The following is a 19,761-nucleotide window of genomic DNA, read 5'->3' as shown; positions in this document are numbered from 1 at the left end:
AGATGACATTAGCAAGGGGTAGGTAGGTAAAGAAGACAGTATGCTGAGACTGGGATTTCTGGTGGAGGAGGGAGAACCAGCCAAGGAGACTGGGAAATAACCATCAATGAGTGAGGTGACCCAGAAGCCACAAGAAGAGAAAAGACACTTTTCATGAGAGAATGGTTAACTTTTAGATGCTGCTAACAGATCCAATACTTTGGCCACTTGATGCAAAGAGCCAACTCATTGGAAAAGACTCTGATCCTGGGAACGATTGGGAGCAGGAGGAGAAGAGGGTGACAGAGGATGAGATGGTTGGATGGTATCATTGACTCAGTGGGCGTGAGTTTGAGCAAACTGCGGGAAATAGTGAAGAACAGGGAAGCCTGGCATGCTGTAGTCCATGGGATTGCAATGAGTTGACTTAGTGACTGAACAATAACAACAGGTTAGGCGAAATGAGGACAGAAAAGATCATTGTGTTGGACAGTTTGGAAGGTCTTTGGTGGCCCTGACAAGAGTAACCATAGGGGGCCACTGGGGCACAAACACAGCTGGCGAGATGGCCAGGGAGAGGATGGGATGGGAGGAGGGAGACGCATGCGTTGACACACCTAAGAAGCTTGAATGTGATCAGAGCAGAGTGAGGAGTCTGGGGAGTCGGCAGAAGGCTCTAGGAGGTGGTGTTTACCGTGGGAGACATTCATCAAACGTGCCTAAGTACTCATGGAGATGATCAGATAGAGAGAGAAAGTGGTCCTACAGGGGTGAGGGAGTGGAATTGCATGATGAGGCAAGAGGGGCGGGGAGGCAGAACACAGGGAGGAGAGTAGCTTTCTGGAGAAGCAAGGGCACTTCTCTCACAGTGGAAGAGTGGAGGTCAGAGTGGGTCCCTGTGCAGGGAACTGCTGGGGACGGGAGGGTGTGCCTTTTCTCAGAGAAGCAGGAGGCAGTTAGGAGTTTACTGCATTTAAGGATCAGAAGAAAAACCAGTATAGCCAGAATATTGTCAGCAAGTGGGAGAGTATTAGTAGGTGAGGTCAAAGATGTGGAGGGTAGCAGATAATGGACAGTGAAGAATTGACATAGTGAATAGGGAAGAGTGCTGAGGGAGTTGAGAAAAGAAAGAGTAGCATGAGATGGTTGTTTTGGAGATGAGGAAAGGTGAAATGCCCACGAAGCTTAGGAGGATCATCAGGGAGTGCTGATTTTGAGGGTGGAACTCAACCCAAGAGCACATTTCAGCTGTTGAGTGTTGGCCTGGGGTGAGCCGATGGCTGAGCGTCACTGGAGTTTCTGATTGGCCAGGCAGGTGAGGAGATGTGGAAGTGAGGCAGAGAGCAAGTGGAACTTAAGCTGGGTGGGAGGTGTATCTGCCTCCAGAGCAAACAGATGAAGCTCAGAGAATTCAGCTGGAGGAGAGTATAATAAATGTACTATTTGCAGAGATGGGATGGTCAGAACAACAAAGGGTGAGACCAGCTCCAGTCAAAAACCATTCCTACCTCTAGAGCTGTTGGGGCAGACAGAGGATTGGTGCCATCAGGTCTGGCAAGAGCTTGGAAGAGGGATGTCCCATGGCAGCTGCAACCACAGACGCCACCAGAACTGTGATGAGGCAGGGATGGAGCAAGACCTCTCCTACCCTTTACCTCTCTAGTCTCTTGAACATCCTGTCCATTGACCCAGCTGGAAATCAGAAGGCAAGGACACCAAGTATGTGCTCCTCAGAGGTCAGAGCACAGAGCAAGAGGTTGGGGAGAGGGTTAAGGAAAGAATTAACCCAGGAAGAGAGAATGGGCAGGAGGAACATGATGGATGATGCACAAATATCCTAGTGACAGCCCCCAGCTAATAGAAGATGAGGCTGAGAATGATGTCATCAGTTCTTTTCCTCCCACGAAGTTTAGCACAGGGCACTTCATGTAAAGACCCAGCGAATGTTGGACCCAATCAGATAGTTGATGTGATTAAGTGCTCAGGCTGCCTCCACTGCATATGGTTAGTGACTTATGAGATAAGCATCACCTAAATGCACTGTAGGTCTCAAGAGCCCTGAATTCTTACCTTCTTTAAACCCAATAACCCCATATCTCATACTTGAATCAAGTGAATAATTTAAAGCGCATATTTAAAACCTCTTACTGCACAAGTTAAGTTGCCATGCAAGTTATAATAGGAAAAAAATAGCAAACAGCATGTCTAGAGGAACAGGAATGGCCATATAAACTATGGAACACCCCCTACAGGGAATTTTTGGAAATGTATAAAATGATATCTACAAAAGATGTATAATAACAATAGTAAAAGTATATCTTGTGTTGTTCATTGAAAATGCAAACTTGCATCACAATGAAATCTAAATTATGGAGGGGGAAATATTGTATACCAGAAATGGAGTGGGGAAAATCCCACAAAAATGAGATCATATATTTGTTTTTCCCTTTTTTTTATATTTTACTGTATATTTCAAATCTTCAATAATTTTATTCTAAAAATATATCTTTAAGGAACCAGTGAGAATCTGGAAGTAATGACATCTTTTGCAAAAGCATCCATGGAATTTGGCAAATCAAACTTTTCCAGCATTTCCTCTCTCTACCTTCATTGCTTGTGGATATATTTTGTCTTTTTGTACCTAGGATTTCAATTCAGAAAGTCTTGCTTCATATGCTTTAGAACTTGGCTGAAAGAGTATTTGACACTTGAGATTCCAATATTTTGTAGCTCCAAACATGTCCACCCCAATATAGAACACCTAGTGAAAAATCTAGAAGAATTTAGTTGGCCATTAAAGTTCAGTTCAGTTCAGTTCAGTCGCTCAGTCATGTCCGACTCTTTGCGACCCCATGAATCGCAGCACGCCAGGCCTCCCTGTCCATCACCAACTCGCGGAGTTCACTCAAACTCATGTCCATCGAGTTGGTGATGCCGTCTAGCCATCTCATCCTCTGTCGTCCCCTTCTCCTCCTGCCCCCAATCCCTCCCAGCATCAGAGTCTTTTCCAATGAGTCAACTCTTCGCATGAGGTGGCCAAAATATTGGAGTTTCAGCTTTAGCATCAGTCCTTCCAAAGAACACCCGGGACTGATCTCCTTTAGAATGGACTGGTTGGATGTCCTTGCAGTCCAAGGGACTCTCAAAAGTCTTCTCCAATGCCATTAAAGTAGGTGATATCTAATGTTCATGAGTTTCAGTGGATAATACCACTGCATATTTTAAACATGGCCTAAAATGAGATGAAACAGGGATAGGGTGTCTGTCCTGTTTTTTAAACTACTTCTGTTGGGTCTGTATTCTGTTGGGTCTCACTTCAGGCTGTTAGAGTCCATAAACTAGATGGCTTATAAACAACAGACATTTATTTCTCCCCATTTTGAAGACCAAGATCAAGGCACTGGCAGCTTTGGTGTCTGATAAGAATTTGCTTCCTGCTTCATAGCTGGTATCTTCTTGCCATGTCTTCACGTGGCAGAGGAATGGAGGGACCTCTCACGGGTCCCTTTTACCAGGGCACTAATCCCATTAATGATTAAGTAGCCTAATCACCCCTCAAATACCCCTTCTCCTAATACCATCTTGCTGGGGGTTAGGTTTCAACACATGAATTTGGGGGCTGACAGAAACATTCAGTCCATATGGGGACTTTCTTCAAAGAAGCACCGAGGCAGTCACATGTGAAACAGCAGGAACTGGGATCCTTCTTAAGCTATGAGCCCTTTTAAAAACTCGGTTGGTTGATTTTAGGCTGCGCTGGGTCTGTTGCTAGGAGCAGGTTTTCTCCAGTTGTGGCGAGTAGGGGCTAGCGTTCACTGAGGTGTGCAGGCTTCTCACTGCGGTGGCTTCTTCCGTTGCAGAGCACGGGCTCTAGATGAGCAGGCTCGATAGTTGTGGCACAAGGGCCTAGCTGCCCCACGGCATGTGGAATCTTCCCGGACCAGGGATCGAACCTGTGTCCCCTGCATTAGCAGGCAGATTCTTAACCACTGGACCACCAGGGAAGTCCAGCCTCTCAGCTTTTTTACAGGCTAAGGAAACTTACCAACTCCAGGGAGCCTAACACAATCTACCCCGTAGATTCCTGGCAACCTCAGATCCCCAGGTGGTCCAAACCTCTTTTCACTTCCGGTGTTGGGGAACAATTGAGCTTGTGTCAGCATGTGCTGGGCACTCAGAAGTTGTTCCACGCCACATCCATTTAAGTGGATGTAACTTTTTATTATTACAGCCACTTATTTGAAGGCACATAATACCATCTGGAAGGGTTTTTCCAGGCAGTAGTAATTGATCACTCTGGAATTCAACTATTAAAAAATAAAGACATGGCTTTAATGTTTAGCTCTTGTCTCTCACGCTTGACAAGAATCCTCTTCATCCAGTCTGTGATGTGCTTCTCTTTTGTGTTTCAGTCTGAAAGAATAAGTCACTTTGGGTGAAAGGTGTCTAGACGTCCAGAAACTTTCATTCATGCAGACTTCAAACTATCACTTGGGAAAGTTGCCAACATTATTTGTTGTGTGTGCCCTTATTTCAGAGTCATGGGAGGTCTGAAGGAACTTCCAGAGTCACATCCACATAACCGCCGCTTAGTGAGCAGAGCTTCCTTGCTGTGAGCCACGTGCTGAATTCTTCTTATGAGTTCTAGCATGTTAGCCTTGTTAGCCTCCCTGAGTGGAATCCTCCCCATTTAAGGAAGATGAGGTTGAGACTGGGGCTTCCCTGGTGGCTCAAATGGTAAAGAATCTGCCTGTAATGCAGGAGACCCAGGTTCAGTCCCTGGGTCAGGAAGATTCCCCTGGAGAAGGGAATGGCTATGGGGTCTCAAAGAGTCAGACATGACTGAGCAACTGAGCGCGCGCGCACACACACACACAGGCTGAAATTTAGAGAGGCCAAATAACTCACTAAAAGCTCCCCAGGTAGTGAGTGACTGAAGTGGACCCCGTCTGGCAGAGTCCCAAACTCTGTGTGCTGCGTGCTTCTTCAGCATCCACCCCTGAGTGCCTGGGGGCCAGGAGCCCTGGACGACCAGGGACACATCTGGCATCAACAAAGTCAGGTCTGGGTCTACTTATCCTGATGCAGCAAGGGAGGACGGTCATGCCTCTGAAGTTCGGGGGACCTCTCAACAGGGAGAGATGAGCTTATGCTGGGGGACTGTAAAGATGGATTACAAAAGGGGAGCCAGCTTTGGGCGTTCACTGTCAAGATATGGGACAGTCAGCAGCTAGTACCCCGCCCATCTTTGTTCAGCGGGGAAGGACTAAAGTGGGGTGGGGACTGTCAGTAGCAAGAGAGCAGCAATCCCCCAGAATCACCAAGCAGAAGTCTTGGGGGCTGAAATACAGCCATGGATAGAAACCTTATTATGCAGCGTTGTCATGACCAGTTGGAAACGCTGCTTGTATTTCAATGGAAACTTCACAGTCTTCCCATCACAGAGCTGAGCTTCACTTTCTTAAGTAAAAACGATATGATTTATCCCATAGTAGGTATTGGGAATGTAGCAGGGAACATGACATGTTCTCCTCCTCTCAAAAGGTTAGCAAGAGAGGGCCAGGGAAGGGGGACACATTACTGAAGGTGATTTGTCCTCACTTTGTAACCAGGCTGTAGTCCTAATTGTTAAAATCTGCTGCACCCCTTCCACCCATCAGAAATGTTTGTGATGGTGAAATTTAAAAGGCAGCCCCACGGCCACTGCCCTGGTTATCAACTGAAATGGTCTCTCAACAGAACTAATGGAGCAGTCCAGCTCTATCCACCTCCCATTCTCTTCCTTACTGTCCCCAGGATGAGCTTGCTAATATCCAAACTGTTGTTCAATTGCTAAGTCATGTCCAACTCTTTGTGACCCCCACCGCCCCCAGATCCTTGCAAGGGGGCTGTCTCCCCATCCCACGGGCTCAGAGCACCAGCCACACTCAGTGGTTCAGAAGCATGGCGTCATTTGTTTCGTGTCTGTGTCTCATGCAGGACACCTTCACGTGCCCCATGAAGACAGAGGTGGTCTGTCGTGTCCACCCCAGTCCCCTGATGCCCAGCATGGTGGGAACACTGCCTGACACTCAGTCGATGCCTGATGTAGATGAATGTCTTCTTGACTGCATGCCCACCTCCCCAGTCAGATGCCTGCCCCTAAGCATTCCATGTATTTTCATCTCTATGTCCAGAAATTAGCCCAGAAGTGGTCATGTAGTAGGTACTCTTATTTCCTATAAAATGAGTGAGTGAACATTTTCCCCTTTGATCGCCCAATAAGTCATTTTAGAACCATGAAAAGGGAGTAAAATAATCCTGTGTTCTTTTACCTGACTTGAATAGAAATTTTTAGTCTCTCCAAAATTTCATCGTTTTCAAGTCTCAGCAGGCATACAAAACTTTTGGAAGCTCACTGCTTTGAGTTTTCATCACAGTTCAAATCACCGTGCTCCATGTAAAATGGAATTTGTATTTCTTGATCAGTATGGGGCCTTAGGCTCTCAAAAGAAAAACACGGCATATCTCACTGAAGACGCTTTAACTCTACATCTGAGCGGAACTACTCCTCTCCTCTCTGAAGGAAGTCTTTGAAAAGAAGTCATTGAAATTACTGACCTAGCAAATAAACAGAGCTACCCTAGACTTAGCCTTCATTACTGGGCGCATAAAACCTGCATACCCTATTGTCTGGGAAGGCGCACAGGATGTAAATGCCCTTCCAGCTGTGAGCCCTCCGGAGAGCAGGCCTTCAGCTGTTAATCTCTGCCCACTGTCTCCAGCATCAAAACGCAGCCTCCGAGACATCTTGAACAAGTAAATTACTGGGGAGCTTGAGTATGTTCTTTAACAACTACTTGCTCGAGAGAGGCTGACAGTTTTAAACGGGTGCATTTCCAAGTGACCTCATCAGATGTTTCCACGAAGATGTAAGCAACCTCAAGTCTGAGGAGCCTGCAGAGCAAGTATGAGGAGCACCCAGGCCACCCTGCCGGGGGCCCGGGCTGATACCCACACCCGAGGGAGCCCCCTGGCACGGAAAATCGCTCTTTGGAACATGTTTCTTTCGGGTTTTTCTGTGATCCTACAGAACCCTGGCTTTTCTTCATCTGAGAAGTTAATATTGCTCCTAGTCAGAAGTTTTCCTAAAGTGATCAGATGAGCTTTCACAAACGCGATCCTCTCTATTCCATCCCGATTTCTTTTACTTTCTCCTCCTGCTACTTGAACGTCATGGGCTTAATGTTTAAAATCTCAGAGGAGAGCAGAGGCTCCAGAAGGAGGGAGGGTATTTCATGCCACTCTTGGGAAGACTCAAACCTTACTTCCAGTTTTTTAAAAGAAAACTCTTCAAAACTGCGAAGCGTGAAGAAGTCAGAAACTTCTCATCCTGGTTTAATGACCAGAACGCCTTGGCTTATTCCCATTCAGATTTAGTTAGCATTCTCAACCCCAAGAAACCACCCAGACTCAAAGACAAGGTAGACTAGTCACTAACTGAGCCTTGCTTCTCTCTTCCTTAGGGTCTGAGGTTAACTACAAATGTGCCAGCGGCTAACTAATTAACCATCTAATGACTGGTGGTGGCTAGGGTCTCTGGATCTCGACCCAGGAGAAGGGCACAAGTGGCGAGACAATCGCACATCCCCAAATCTGAGAGACGAAGTCAAGGAACTGCATGCGTGCAACTGTGTCTCCAAGGCTGTGACTGTTTGTCCAGGCAATCAGTGGGCGATTTTGATGGCTCTTAGTTTGATAACACTCTGAATTTTGCAATACCAGTTCCCCCAGTCATTTTCAGTGCTGGATAGGGGGCCATGTCATCCTATATCACTACTTTGAAGTCACCCAAATAAATATTTATGAATTTCTGGTTACAACGCTTCTAAAACACTCTGTGATGGTCAAGGGCAATTTAGAAACAAATTTCTGTTTGTTCAGTCTTAGTTTTGGAAAGGGGTGCTACAGCAGATGGGCATGATATTGACGAGTGCATTTCAATGCTGTGGAATCCCATGGTATCCTAGCTTATTACAAGGCTGATGCTGGACACAGAGTAGCTGTTCGCTAAAGGCTTGTGCAGTTGGCGCTGATTAGATAGACCATGGGTCACAACCTGTCCTGTTGCACCTGTCGTGTAGAGAACAAGCATCACATACAGCTCACCCAGGAGGTGATGCTCCCCACCCACTGGAGCTTTACAAATGAAAGATTTTTAATGCAAATGAATTATATATTATACTTGAATAATGGACAGTAACTGAATAACACATTATCTCCATAAATATGTTCAACCAAAGCCTTAAGCATTATTCTTATTTACTAAAAAAGTAACCACAGAATTCATGTTAACTTGTAGCATTTTATGGAGCACAGTACCTTGCATTTGTTTTAGAAAGTCAACTTCCTGTCCAGAATGTATAAATTTAGTAGACCTTAAGGAAGAAGGTTGTGTGTACGTGTGTGCCTGCTGAGTCACTCAGTCGTGTCTGCCCCTGTGCAACCCCATGGACTGTGGTCCGCCAGGCTCCTCTGTCCATGGGTTTCTCCAGGAAAGAATGCTGGAGTGGGCTGCCATTTCCTTCTCCAGGGGATCTTCCCTACCCAGGGATCGAACCTGGGTCTCCTGCTTTGCAGGTAAATTCTTTCCCTACTGAGTCACCTGGAAAGTCCCTGAGGAAGAAACTTATTAGTATCTAACTCATAAGGTGCAAGAAATATCACAAGTTAAATGTAATGTCCCAAAGCCAGATACTGGTTAAATACAAAATATTTTAAAAATCACTTCTAATATTTAGATGTCAAACAGGATAATACATGCTGATTGTATTTTCATTTAGTTTATCTTACATGGGGATGAGTTTAAAACCAAATGGAGTGAGAGTGGGGAGAAGCAATTTAAGAAAATCAACATATTAAAAGGCACCTACCATGAGTGCAGTAAATACATTATTCAGCAGCAAGTTAGTGAGGCTGTATTTGCTTCTGAAGTTCTTACCAGAAAGAATGCTTTCTCCCTTAATCTATCGTCTGCTGCCTGACTTTACCCAAGCCATTGTGACTTATTCTACTGATCAAACAGGCTGAGCAAGTTGATTATCTATGCAAGGATGCTTCAGTGTAAAAGACATCTCGGGAGCAGTTCAACTTTCTAATTTTTAAAAAACAAAAGGGGCAAAAGAGAGGAGGGAATGGAGCCACAGGGCTTAATATCCAACTAATGAAATGCTAATGCACACAAATAAATTTTGAAAGAACACAAACATTGCTTTGAAATTAGTGATACCTCTTCCATTGTCTTAAAAAATGGAAGATTGAAACCTGTATCACGATGTTTACTATGTTTAATTTTCAATTGTTTCTTTGATGCTTCAGATAGAAAGATTTGCACCTGCAAAGAAAAAAGGCTCTGAACAGATTGCAAACACTCTGCAAACACTTCATCAGGAATGTTAGTTGTCAGCATACCCCCAGCACAAGGGAGCCTTGATGATATCTTATATGCCTTTGACTCCTTTTGATTAATAAATGCAAACAATTTTTCTCAGTAACCTCTGTTGCAATCTCTGCATGACAATCAGGGACAACCTCTGGTGAAGGGAGGCACTGGAGTCTGTTTTTGCTTCTTCGGCTGCAGAATAAATAGTTGATGTTTAATGCCTTTTGACAATTAGAGAATGAAGTCTCTGCAGCTATGCAATTTCAGCAACTGTTTATTATATCTGTTCCCTGCAATGAAAGATCAATGTTTACGATAATTTTAACTCCACTCTGGGTGGACAATTTGATTATTTCTTTCCCAGAGTTTCATGTCCTCTTTTATTGAATTCTTAGGTGCAAATATCATTGGCTTTTCACAAAATGGATTTGTGATGTTTCCATCAAAACAATGTATTGAATGGGCATTATAAGGAAGCCAAGTGTGACTCTCATGGAATATTCCGTTGTTACTTCCCAAGGCAAAGACAGTGGCTGAAACCTGTGAGAAAGTCAAGTTTGGTCCCTCTCTAAGCCCCGTAGTCTTCCTTTGGCAGTGCCTTAGCAAGATCCATGACTTTGCTGCAGGTATCAGGGCAGCAGGGCACTCTGGAATTGCAGAGTCTAGACTTCTCTGCTGCTGGGGAGCCTCTGCACAATGTGGAGGTGGTGGACAAGGGTGGCAGGGCTGTGGCATTGTATAGCTCCAGGAGACACGTCCCAGGGAATCGGGACAGAACAGTGGCCCGAGGCTGTGCGATGCACTCAGAGCTCTGGCAGATTTGTGTAAAGCTCAAGAGGTCAGGCATGCCAAGGAGGCCAGGGTACAGAGGAAAAAGCCTGAAGCTTAGACACTCTGGCGTACATGGGTCTGGATCCAGGGGTGTGACCCTATGGCTTCTGCCAGTCGTCCACTCATCTCTCCCTCACTTAGTGATTCATTCCAGTGGTCATGTATAGATGTGAGATTTGGACTATAAAGAAAGCTGAGCACCGAAGAATTGATGCTTTTGAACTGTGGTGTTGGAGAAGACTCTTGAGAGTCCCTTGGACTGCAAGGAGATCCAACCAGTCCGTCCTAAAGGAAATCAGTCCTGGGTGTTCATTGGAAGGACTGATGTTGAAGCTGAAATTCCAATACTCTGGCCACCTGATGCAAAGAACTGACTCATTGGAAAAGACCCCAATGCTGGGAAAAATTGAAGGCAGGAGGAGAAGGGGATGACAGAGGATGAGATGGTTGGATGGTATCACCAATGCGATGGACATGAGTTTGAGTAGGCTCTAGGAGTTGGTGATGGACAGGGAGGCCTGGCATGCTGCAGTCCATGGGGTCTCAAAGAATCGGACACGACTGAGGGACTGAACTGAACTGAAGTGATTCATTCAGTTATCCAATACATGTTCACTGGGTCCTCCCAATATGCCAGTCACCCGGGGCAACTGTGGGGAGCTGGTGGCCCAATGGAAAGGAGAATGATTTGGTACGTGTTTAGTCAGTTTGGGCTACTTTTGCAAGATGATGCAGACTGGGTTACTGATACACAACAGAAACTTATTTCTTTCAGTTCTTGAGGCTGTAATACCTGCTCAGGGTGCCGGCATAGTCAGGCTAGGGTCCTCTTCTGGGATACAGATAGCCGTTTTCACATATCCTTATGCAGAGGAAGGGGCAAGGGAGATTTCTTGGGTCTCTTTTATAAGGACACTAATCTCATTCCTACAGGCGCCATCCTTATGAACTAATCATCCCCAAAAGCCTCTCCTCACATGAGAGACTTGCATTTCTTTTTCTTTTATTTTGGCCACACTCCGCAACTTAGGATCTTAGTTCCCCTGCATGCATGAAAGCTGTCACTTCAGTGATGTCCAACTCTTTGAGACCCCACGGACCGTAGTCCGCCAGGCTCCCCTGTCTGTGCGATTCTCCAGGCAAGAATACTGGAGCGGGTTGTCAGGCCCTTCTCTAGGGGATCTTCCTGACCCGGGGATCAAACCCAAATCTCTTATATCTCTTGCATTGCAGACAGGTTATTTACCACTAGCACCACATTGAACTCATGGACAGTAAAAGCATGGAGTCCTGACCACTGGACTGCCCAGGAATTCCCCTAGAGGTTTGTATATCAACATATGAATCCGGGGTGGGGGACACCCTTGGTCCATAACATCAGGCTGTGGCTGGGAAGTGGACTAAGGACTAAACTGAGGCCTGCTCAGCGCATTGGGAGCTTGGTTTGAGTGCTGGGAGGGAACACTGCTCAGAGATGGGGTGTGGTGGGGTGGACTGAGCGGCCCTGTGGCCAAAGGAGGCAATGCCAACTTCTTTGAAAAGACCAGGCCAGGAAGGCAATCAGAGCATCCCTAGGGCCTGGAAGTTGGAGCGTTAGGCAAATTACCGTAACCACTGTCACTCTGTCTTGAAACAAGGGACAATAACTCCTGACAAGAGACTGGGTGGGTGGCTCTAATGAAATTGTGTATACAAAGCAAGTATAAAAGAGGATGTGCTAACAAATGACAGATGTAATGATGAATAGTGTTATAATTAATCTCCACTGGGCATAGCAGTTTCATGAGACTCTCACTTGGCCAAATACCATATATTCCTCTCCATCTCTACACTATTTAATTTCTTAGATTTGTCTTAATGACCTTGGCATCTGTATATTTGTTACCATAAGTCAGCTCAAATAATTTTTAGAAATGGATGGCATACATTGTAAATAGAATTATCTGGGATAATAAGTAGATTTCAAGTCCTACTGATGAATTGATCCATCCATCTTATTTTCAAGGTGCTTTCTATTCAGAAAAAGATAAAATGTCTGGGAGAAAAATAAGATGGAAGACAGAAGAATCTCAATTGTAGCTGATTATTTTTAGTTGGATGAACTGGTAGGAAGAAGTCCGCAGACTTTATGCACGACGAGACGGATGTGCTGTGAATGTGCTGCTATCATTGGATGAAGCCGTGTCACGTTCCGGCCAGCAATCAGCGTGGCAGGGGTTCGATGTGAAGAGTGACTGCAGGTGATAAATACTCCATCCTTCATACCCAGAGCTGATATTTGGGCCTGCCAATGCTTGGATCCACTGGCACTTTCTGACCCATGAGATCCGGACTCCAGGTGGCTGTGGGCAATGAGGCGCCAGCCTATATGGTATCAGGTGGGGCCCAAGAGATGTATTCTCCTAGAGGGTGGGCTTGGAAGGGAGTGTCCAAGAGCAGGGACCAGGTGAGCTTAAGCTTGTGTCCCGTCTGCCACTCGCTTTCCCGGGGCATGACCTTGCTGAGAAAGACTGAAGAGGCTAAATCCTCTCTCAGCCTCCAGTTCCCTGTCTGTAAAATGGGTGAAAATAACACCCACCTCAAAGGTGGAGTTAAGATCCTTGCTGAGCTCCTCATCCTTACTCTGGTATACAGTTAATATGAAATAAAAACATTCTTTTGAAGAAAGATGGTGATAATACTCCCGAATTTGCCCTGGTTGATAGCAGATTTCTACTCATATTAGAAGCTATGGAGATGTCTTTTTTTTTTTTTTTTAAGATATTTATTTGCCTGTCCTGGGTCTTAGTTGAGGCACTCGGGACCTTTGATCTTCGTTGCAGCACAGGGCATCTTTAGTTGAGGCATGCGAACTCTTAGTTGCTGCTTGTAGGATCTATTTCTCTAACCAGGGACTGAACCCAGGACCCTTGCATTGGGAGCACAGAGTCTTAGCCACTGGACCACCAGGGAAGTTCCTAAAGATGTCTTTAGAAAATACACTTTAAAGCAAATTTGAATTAAGGAAACGAGATGGTGGAAGCCCTAGTCATCTTGGATCTGAAGTAGTGAGTGAATAGCCCACGTCCTTTTGCAGGGGGTAATTACTCAGGACCAGATGCATTGGGCTGATGCAGGTTTGGCCTTGACCTGGGCAGCAGGGATGGTAGGTTTTGAATTTTGGCTGGGCCATTCTTGGGTGAGACTGAGGCAAGAAGGGAATCACTAAGGACTGTCTTCTACGAGGTGTGCCCCCAGGGTAGAGAAAAACTCCATGTAAACCCCTGGTAATAAGACCTGTGTACACCAGGGGGACACCTCCTTCTGTCCTCAGGACAACCAGATAAGACTCAGGACACAGAACAAGCAGAGTGAGGTTTGACCCCTGCGGGGTAGGGGTGTGTTCTGTTAGTCTTGTCCCTCCCCAGGTGGGTACTGAGCCCGCAAAGGCATGTTCTGATGGTACAGGCAGGGCTAGCATGCCAATGAAGACATTCCACAGAGATGAGCTACATCATCAATTTTATTTCATAGTTATCAACGCCAGTGTAGTGAGAAATAATATTAAATGTATAGCAATAGATAAAAAAGACCTTTAGAGGAGAGAGCTAATTAAGGAGTAAGGCTGGATTATTTAAAAGAAAAATTGTTCGTATGAAAGGAGATACCCTCAGAGCAGCCGACAGAGAAGTGAGGAAGTCAGCTCTCCGGGTAGGAGGAGAATGTGCAGCCTTCGCAAAGTGTTGATCTGGGACACGAAAATAATAGAAGAGTCTGCGGTCATTATGGATTGAGCCCGCCATGGGCTCCTGGTGTGAACTTGTTATCGGAGTATTTTATAGTCCACCTGACCGAAAAGAGCAACTGGACTGTGAAATGATAGAGCAAATAAAAAAAGCCGTAAAAGAGCCAGAGTGATAGTAATGGGAGATTTTAAGTACCTGAGCACAGAGCAGAGTGCATTAAGTGGATGAAATAAAGCTTGAAGCATGTGTGGAAGAGGCTTTGGGGATGGGAGAGTGGGAGGCGGGGAGGAGGCTGGCGAGGAGGGAGGGGAGTTTCTCCGGAGGGGACTGTTTAGCTCAGGATCTAACATATTAGTACCTAACACGGAAGGTATAATTAAAATCAGCATCTGCATTAGCATGCATGTTCCCGCTGCTGGTCAGCCCAGTCCTTTCTCTTGGCCTCTGCTTGCAAGAGGGTCTTCTAAATCCAGCTTTCTGCATCCATAGGAGGTTCCAGCACAGCCTCCAGTTCGTCCAACCCACACCTCAGGCATTTTGGGGGTGACCGTGTTAGTCTCTCTGTCATGTCCAACTCTTTTCAACCCTATGGACTGTAGCCCGCCAGGCTCCTCTATCCATGGGATTTTCCAGGCAAGAATACCGGAGTGGGTAGCCATTCCCTTCTCCAGGGGATATTTCCGACCCATGGATCAAACCCAGGTCTGTTGCATTGCAGGCAGATTCTTTATCATCTGAGCCGTGGCAGGGACTGGAATTCTAAGATCAATGTCAGCACTGATTCCTAAATTCAACACATTGCAGCCTTGTTCAAATTGCACTGTTTAGTGTATATTTCAGGAGAAGGCAATGGCACCCCACTCCAGTACTCTTGCCTGGAAAATCCCATGGGTGGAGGAGCCTGGTAGGCTGCAGTCCATGGGGTCGCTAAGTCGGACACGACTGAGTGACTTCACTTTCACTTTTCACTTTCAGCATTGGAGAAGGAAATGGCAACCCACTCCAGTGTTCTTGCCTGGAGAATCCCAGGGATGGGGGAGCCTGGTGGGCTGCCGTCGATGGGGTCACACAGAGTCGGACACGACTGAAGCGACTTAGCAGCAGCAGCAGCAGCAGTGTATATTTCAAGTTTACATTACATTTCTGGATTATAGCCTTAAAACATGTTTCTGAATAAGTCTCAGAGTGAGTGCTTCCTGTACCAGTAAATTATTAAATGCCTTTCCTCAAGATGATGCCAGGTCAGTCAAGCATGCTGCCCTGGGGGGCTCAGGCTGTAGGACCAGACACCCAGCACTCATAGGTGCTGGGGCAAAGGTAGGCCCCGGAAGCCCCATGACAAATCCTCGGTGACTGGTGACAGGTAACGAGCGAAGCCATGGGCGCATGGAAGTAAGGGAACTAGGGCAGGAGGAAAGCCACTGTCACGTCTCTGTTCTCAGGATCGTTTGTGAACCGAGTTGTCGCCCACCCTGGGGTAAGCCTGATCCAAACTCTCAGTCTGGGCATCGAGAAAAGAATCCCAAACCAATAGCCAGCTGGTAGGCCCAGTGTGGGTAGATGCTCAGCCCAGCTGTAACTGAGAGTGCCATGCATCACACCAGTAGTCCCCAAGCTTTTTGGCACCAGAGACCCGTTTTGTGGAAGACGGGTGGGAGAGAAGGTTTTGGGATGTTTCAAGTGCACCACATTTATCGTGCACTTTACTTCTATTGTGTCACTTCCCCGGTGGCTCAGACGGTAAATCATCTGCTTACAGTTTGGGAGACCCAGGTTCGATCCCTGGGTCGGGAAGATCCTCTGGAGAAGAAAATGGCAACCCACTCCAGTACTCTTGCCTGGAAAATCTCATGGACAGAGGAGCCTGGTAGGCAACAGTCCTTACTGAGTGACTTTCTTTCTTTCTTATTTCTATTATTATTACAGTGTCATATATAATGAAATAATTATACAATTGTCACTTGCCATTCACTGATCAGATTTTGACGTGAGTCTGCAAGCAGTTGCTGTATTACCGTCTCTGTGCAGTCAAACTCTGTGCTAATGATAATTTGCATTTGCAGCCACTCTCCAGCATTACTGCATCAGCTCCACCTGAGATCGTCAGGCACTGGATTCTCATAAGGAGCCGATACCTGGATCCCTCACATACAGTTCTCAGTGGGGTCTGAGCTCCTATGAGAACCTAATGCCACCACTGATCTGACAAGAGGAGTTGCTTAGGCAGTAATGCAAATGCTTAGTTGCTCAGTCATGTCTGACTCTTTATGACCCTATGGACTGTAGCCTACCAGGCTCCTCCTCTGTCCATGGAACTTTCCAGGCAAGAATACTGGAGTGGGTTGTGATTTCCTTCTCCAGGGGATCTTCCCAACCCAAGGAGCGGGAAACCCAGGGGCTTCCCAGGTGGTGCTAGTGGTAAAGAGTCAGCCTGTCAATAAAGAAGACACAATTGATGGGGAGCAGCTGTAAACACAGATGACGCCTCCATCTGTAGCCCACCTGACACCTCTGTCCATGGGATTTCCCAGCAAGAGTACTGGAGCAAGTTGTCATTCCCTCCTCTGGGAATCTTCTTGACCCAGGGAATGAACCCACATCTCCTGCGTCTGTAACTGAGAGATGCCAAGTTCTGAGCTTTCAGATGCAAGAGGTGGAGTGGGTGGGGAACAGCCCAGGGTCCAAACCATCACACAGGAGCACCAGGCACAGTGTGCAGGCCTCCTCGGGGGGCCAAACCATCACACAGGAGCGCCAGGCACAGTGCGGGGCCTCCTCCGGGGGCAGTCTCTCCTCAGCCCCGGTCCGCTCTGCCCCTGTCTCTGCAGGGGCGTGGTGACTGTATTCCAAGGTTGTGGGGAGGAATGAAGTCCCCCCACCACCTCCCATCCCTTTCTGTTCAGTTTCCTTTGTTTCTGAAGCACTTGGTTCTAACACACCAAACTCCAAAAGGTGGCTCAGCATGCCCCCTTCACAATGCAAAAATAAAACCCTGGCAAAATATTATTTTAGCTATTTGTTCTGAGATGATGCTTGCCATTTTCAGGATGTTAATAATGGGCTCTGAGGGGATTTTTCTCCCTGGGTCCAATAACAATGTTATAAAATTAAACATCCATGTGAGTGAAGGAAATTGAAGTAATTATCCTGCAGAGTGGAGGAGAGCCTCTTCATGCTCCAGAGCACCCTCAGCCCTGGTCACAGCAAAGTAACCCCTGACAGCCGCTCTCCCATAGCAGAGCTCCTCTTCAGTGCCGGGAATCCACCAACATTTGGAAGCCTCATCCCTCCACATCATGTCCCCACTTAACACCCTTCCCTTCCTGGTGGCCCTCCAGGGCTTTGTTAGGCAGAAGCAAGAGCAGAGCAAAGAAGTTGTGTGATGGTCACCACATCCCTGCAGGGCCCACCCAAGGTCATCCCTGGCTCCGCCTCCCATGTGAGTACTCTCCGCTTCCCTGACCTCAGCGACTGGAACTCGCCTGCCAAACAGGAGATGCAGGTTTGATCCCCGGGTTGGGGGGCTCCCCTAGAGTAGGAAATGGCAACTCACTCCAGTCTTCTTGCTTGGGAAATCCCGTGGACAGAGGAACCTGGTGGGCTACAGTCCATGGGGTCTCAAAGGGTTAGACACGACTGAGCACGCACGCATGAGGTTCTAGGGAAGGGAGCTTTCGGTCCTTATTTAGCTTTGATCAAAAGTATTACGGCCTTGGTGTATGATAGGTACTTCTTATCTGCAAGGCTAACTTTATTGTAATGACAGCATAATGAGCAACAGGCTACTTTCAGACGCTGGAGATGAATGCCTTTTCCTACCTTCCTTTGTCTGCCTCCAGGACACTCATCACCCCAAAATATATGGTTTCCTGTCAGTCTGGAGGTCCCCGCTCTCCTTTGTCTGCCCATGGACACTTGCTGTTTATAAGATGCATGGTTTCCTGCCATTTGGCCCATGCTCTCCTTTCTCTATTCATATCTAGCTACCCACGTGCTGTAACTAAGTCTGAGCTGAGAAGAGGAGTGGGGTGGGGTTGGTGGGGCTTCTGTCTGCCTCACCCTTGACCCCTGGGCCACTGAGGGCAAGAGGAGCTTCCCAGAGTGTCGGTTTTCCTTACAGAGAGAAATATCCACCTCACTCTCCTCCAGAGATATTGTGTGTGCATGTGAAATAATGGATAGAAGTACTTTTTCAAAGCACCATGCAAATGCAAAATAGTGATGCCATTGTCTGAAGTTCAGATCAATCTGATGTATTATCATGGAAGCAGGGGTCACACTGGAAAATCCATTAGTGGAGTCTTCTGGGCTAAAAGATTCCAGTTTGGATTCTAGCACAACCATGACAATTGTAAGCTGCTCCGCTAGTGCATATTAAACGGCTCTGTTGCCTGAATAAAGGTTGTTTGCTTTGATGGCTCTTCATTTCCACAGTTGCTCATCTTTTTTGCATAAAAATACCTGTGCAGCCCTGCTCCCAGAGCCTTATATTTATTTGCTTTGTGTGGATTGGTTATCATATTTCTGCTAAGAAGGACAGTCTGAGGAATAAGCAGGAATGCTTCACCTTACTCCATGGTAACACATCTGTCCTTGGAATGAGGATTCACTCATTCATTCATTCATTTGTTCCATAAATACCTGTGTATCAGCACAAATCCTGAGCTATGACTCTTTCTTCATAAATCTTGCAGTGTTTCTATTTCAAAATATTTTCTTAGATCCACTTTTATACAACTCCACAAATCCATTTATCAAGGAAAATTTGGAGACCAACTGTTGGTTTTCAGTCTCAGCACTCTTGATGGATCTTTGGAGAACTTCCAGCAAATCACTAGGCGCATCTCCTGTGTTGGGTGCACTGCTCCCCGTTCAGCCGCACCTTTCCCCACACCAGGCAGGTTTGGCTTGGAGCATCTTGTGGGGGCTTCTCTCCCTGGCGAGAATGTCCACTGGCCATCAGGTGGGTGGCCACTATGAGCCTTATTTCCTAGGTGGCCAATGAGCTTTGAGTCAAAAAGGACAGCTGGGAGTGGAGGGCAGGTGAAGCTAGGAAAAGTCATTAGCTAGATTCCACCAGGAAGAACCGAAACCAGAGGACACTGTCAAGTGGCCACCTCCCCAGGAGAAAGCCAGGGCGGAGGATGGGGAGGGGTCCCAGCAGCCAGGGCAGAGGATGGGGAGGGGTCCCAGCAGCCAGGGCGGAGGATGGGGAGGGGTCCCAGCAGCCAGGGCGGAGGATGGGGAGGGGTTCCAGCAGCCAGGGTGGAGGATGGGGAGGGGTCCCAGCAGCCAGGGCGGAGGATGGGGAGGGGTCCCAGCAGCCAGGGTGGAGGATGGGGAGGGGTCCCAGCAGCCAGGGTGGAGGATGGGGAGGGGTCCCAGCAGCCAGGGTGGAGGATGGGGAGGGGTCCCAGCTAAGCCCTTAGCACTGGTGGCTGAAGCAGCCACATGTGTGTGCTCAGTCGCTTCAGTCGTGTCCAACTCTGTGCGCCGCTAGGGACTCTAGCCAGCCAGGCTCCTCTATCCATGGGCTTCTCCAAAGCAAGAATACTGGAGTGGGCTGCCATGCCCTCCTCCAGGGGATCTTCCCAGGGATCAAACCCATGGTGTCTCCTGCATCTTCTGCATTGCAGGCGGATTCTTTACTGCTGAACCACCCAGGAAGCCCTCAGCAGCCATGTTTAGAGCCAAATACATGGAGCCCACCCTCCATCCTTGCAACATAAGTTAACGAGGGGTGTTTATTTACTTCTGTGTCCCAAGCCTTTTATGGCCACCCCATGCATATCTTAATGTGCCAGC

The 19,761-nt window shown here is 47.1% G+C and overlaps 1 long non-coding RNA gene across 2 annotated transcripts in view; it reads left to right on the top strand.

Annotated features, from left to right (window-relative positions):
• The window catches only part of LOC123331411, a 35,670-nt gene extending 22,786 nt beyond the window's left edge, over positions 1 to 12,884 (top strand). For both annotated transcript variants that reach the window (XR_006548039.2, XR_006548038.2), the window contains 2 exons: positions 11,465 to 11,555; positions 12,237 to 12,884. This is a non-coding gene — a long non-coding RNA (uncharacterized LOC123331411). The remainder of the gene's footprint in view (positions 1 to 11,464; positions 11,556 to 12,236) is intronic.
• The last annotated feature ends 6,877 nt before the right edge of the window (positions 12,885 to 19,761 follow it).

This window comes from Bubalus bubalis, chromosome 23 (genome assembly GCF_019923935.1).
Source record: "Bubalus bubalis isolate 160015118507 breed Murrah chromosome 23, NDDB_SH_1, whole genome shotgun sequence".
Lineage (NCBI taxonomy): Eukaryota > Metazoa > Chordata > Mammalia > Artiodactyla > Bovidae > Bubalus > Bubalus bubalis.
This window is presented reverse-complemented; position numbering and strand designations above follow the sequence as displayed.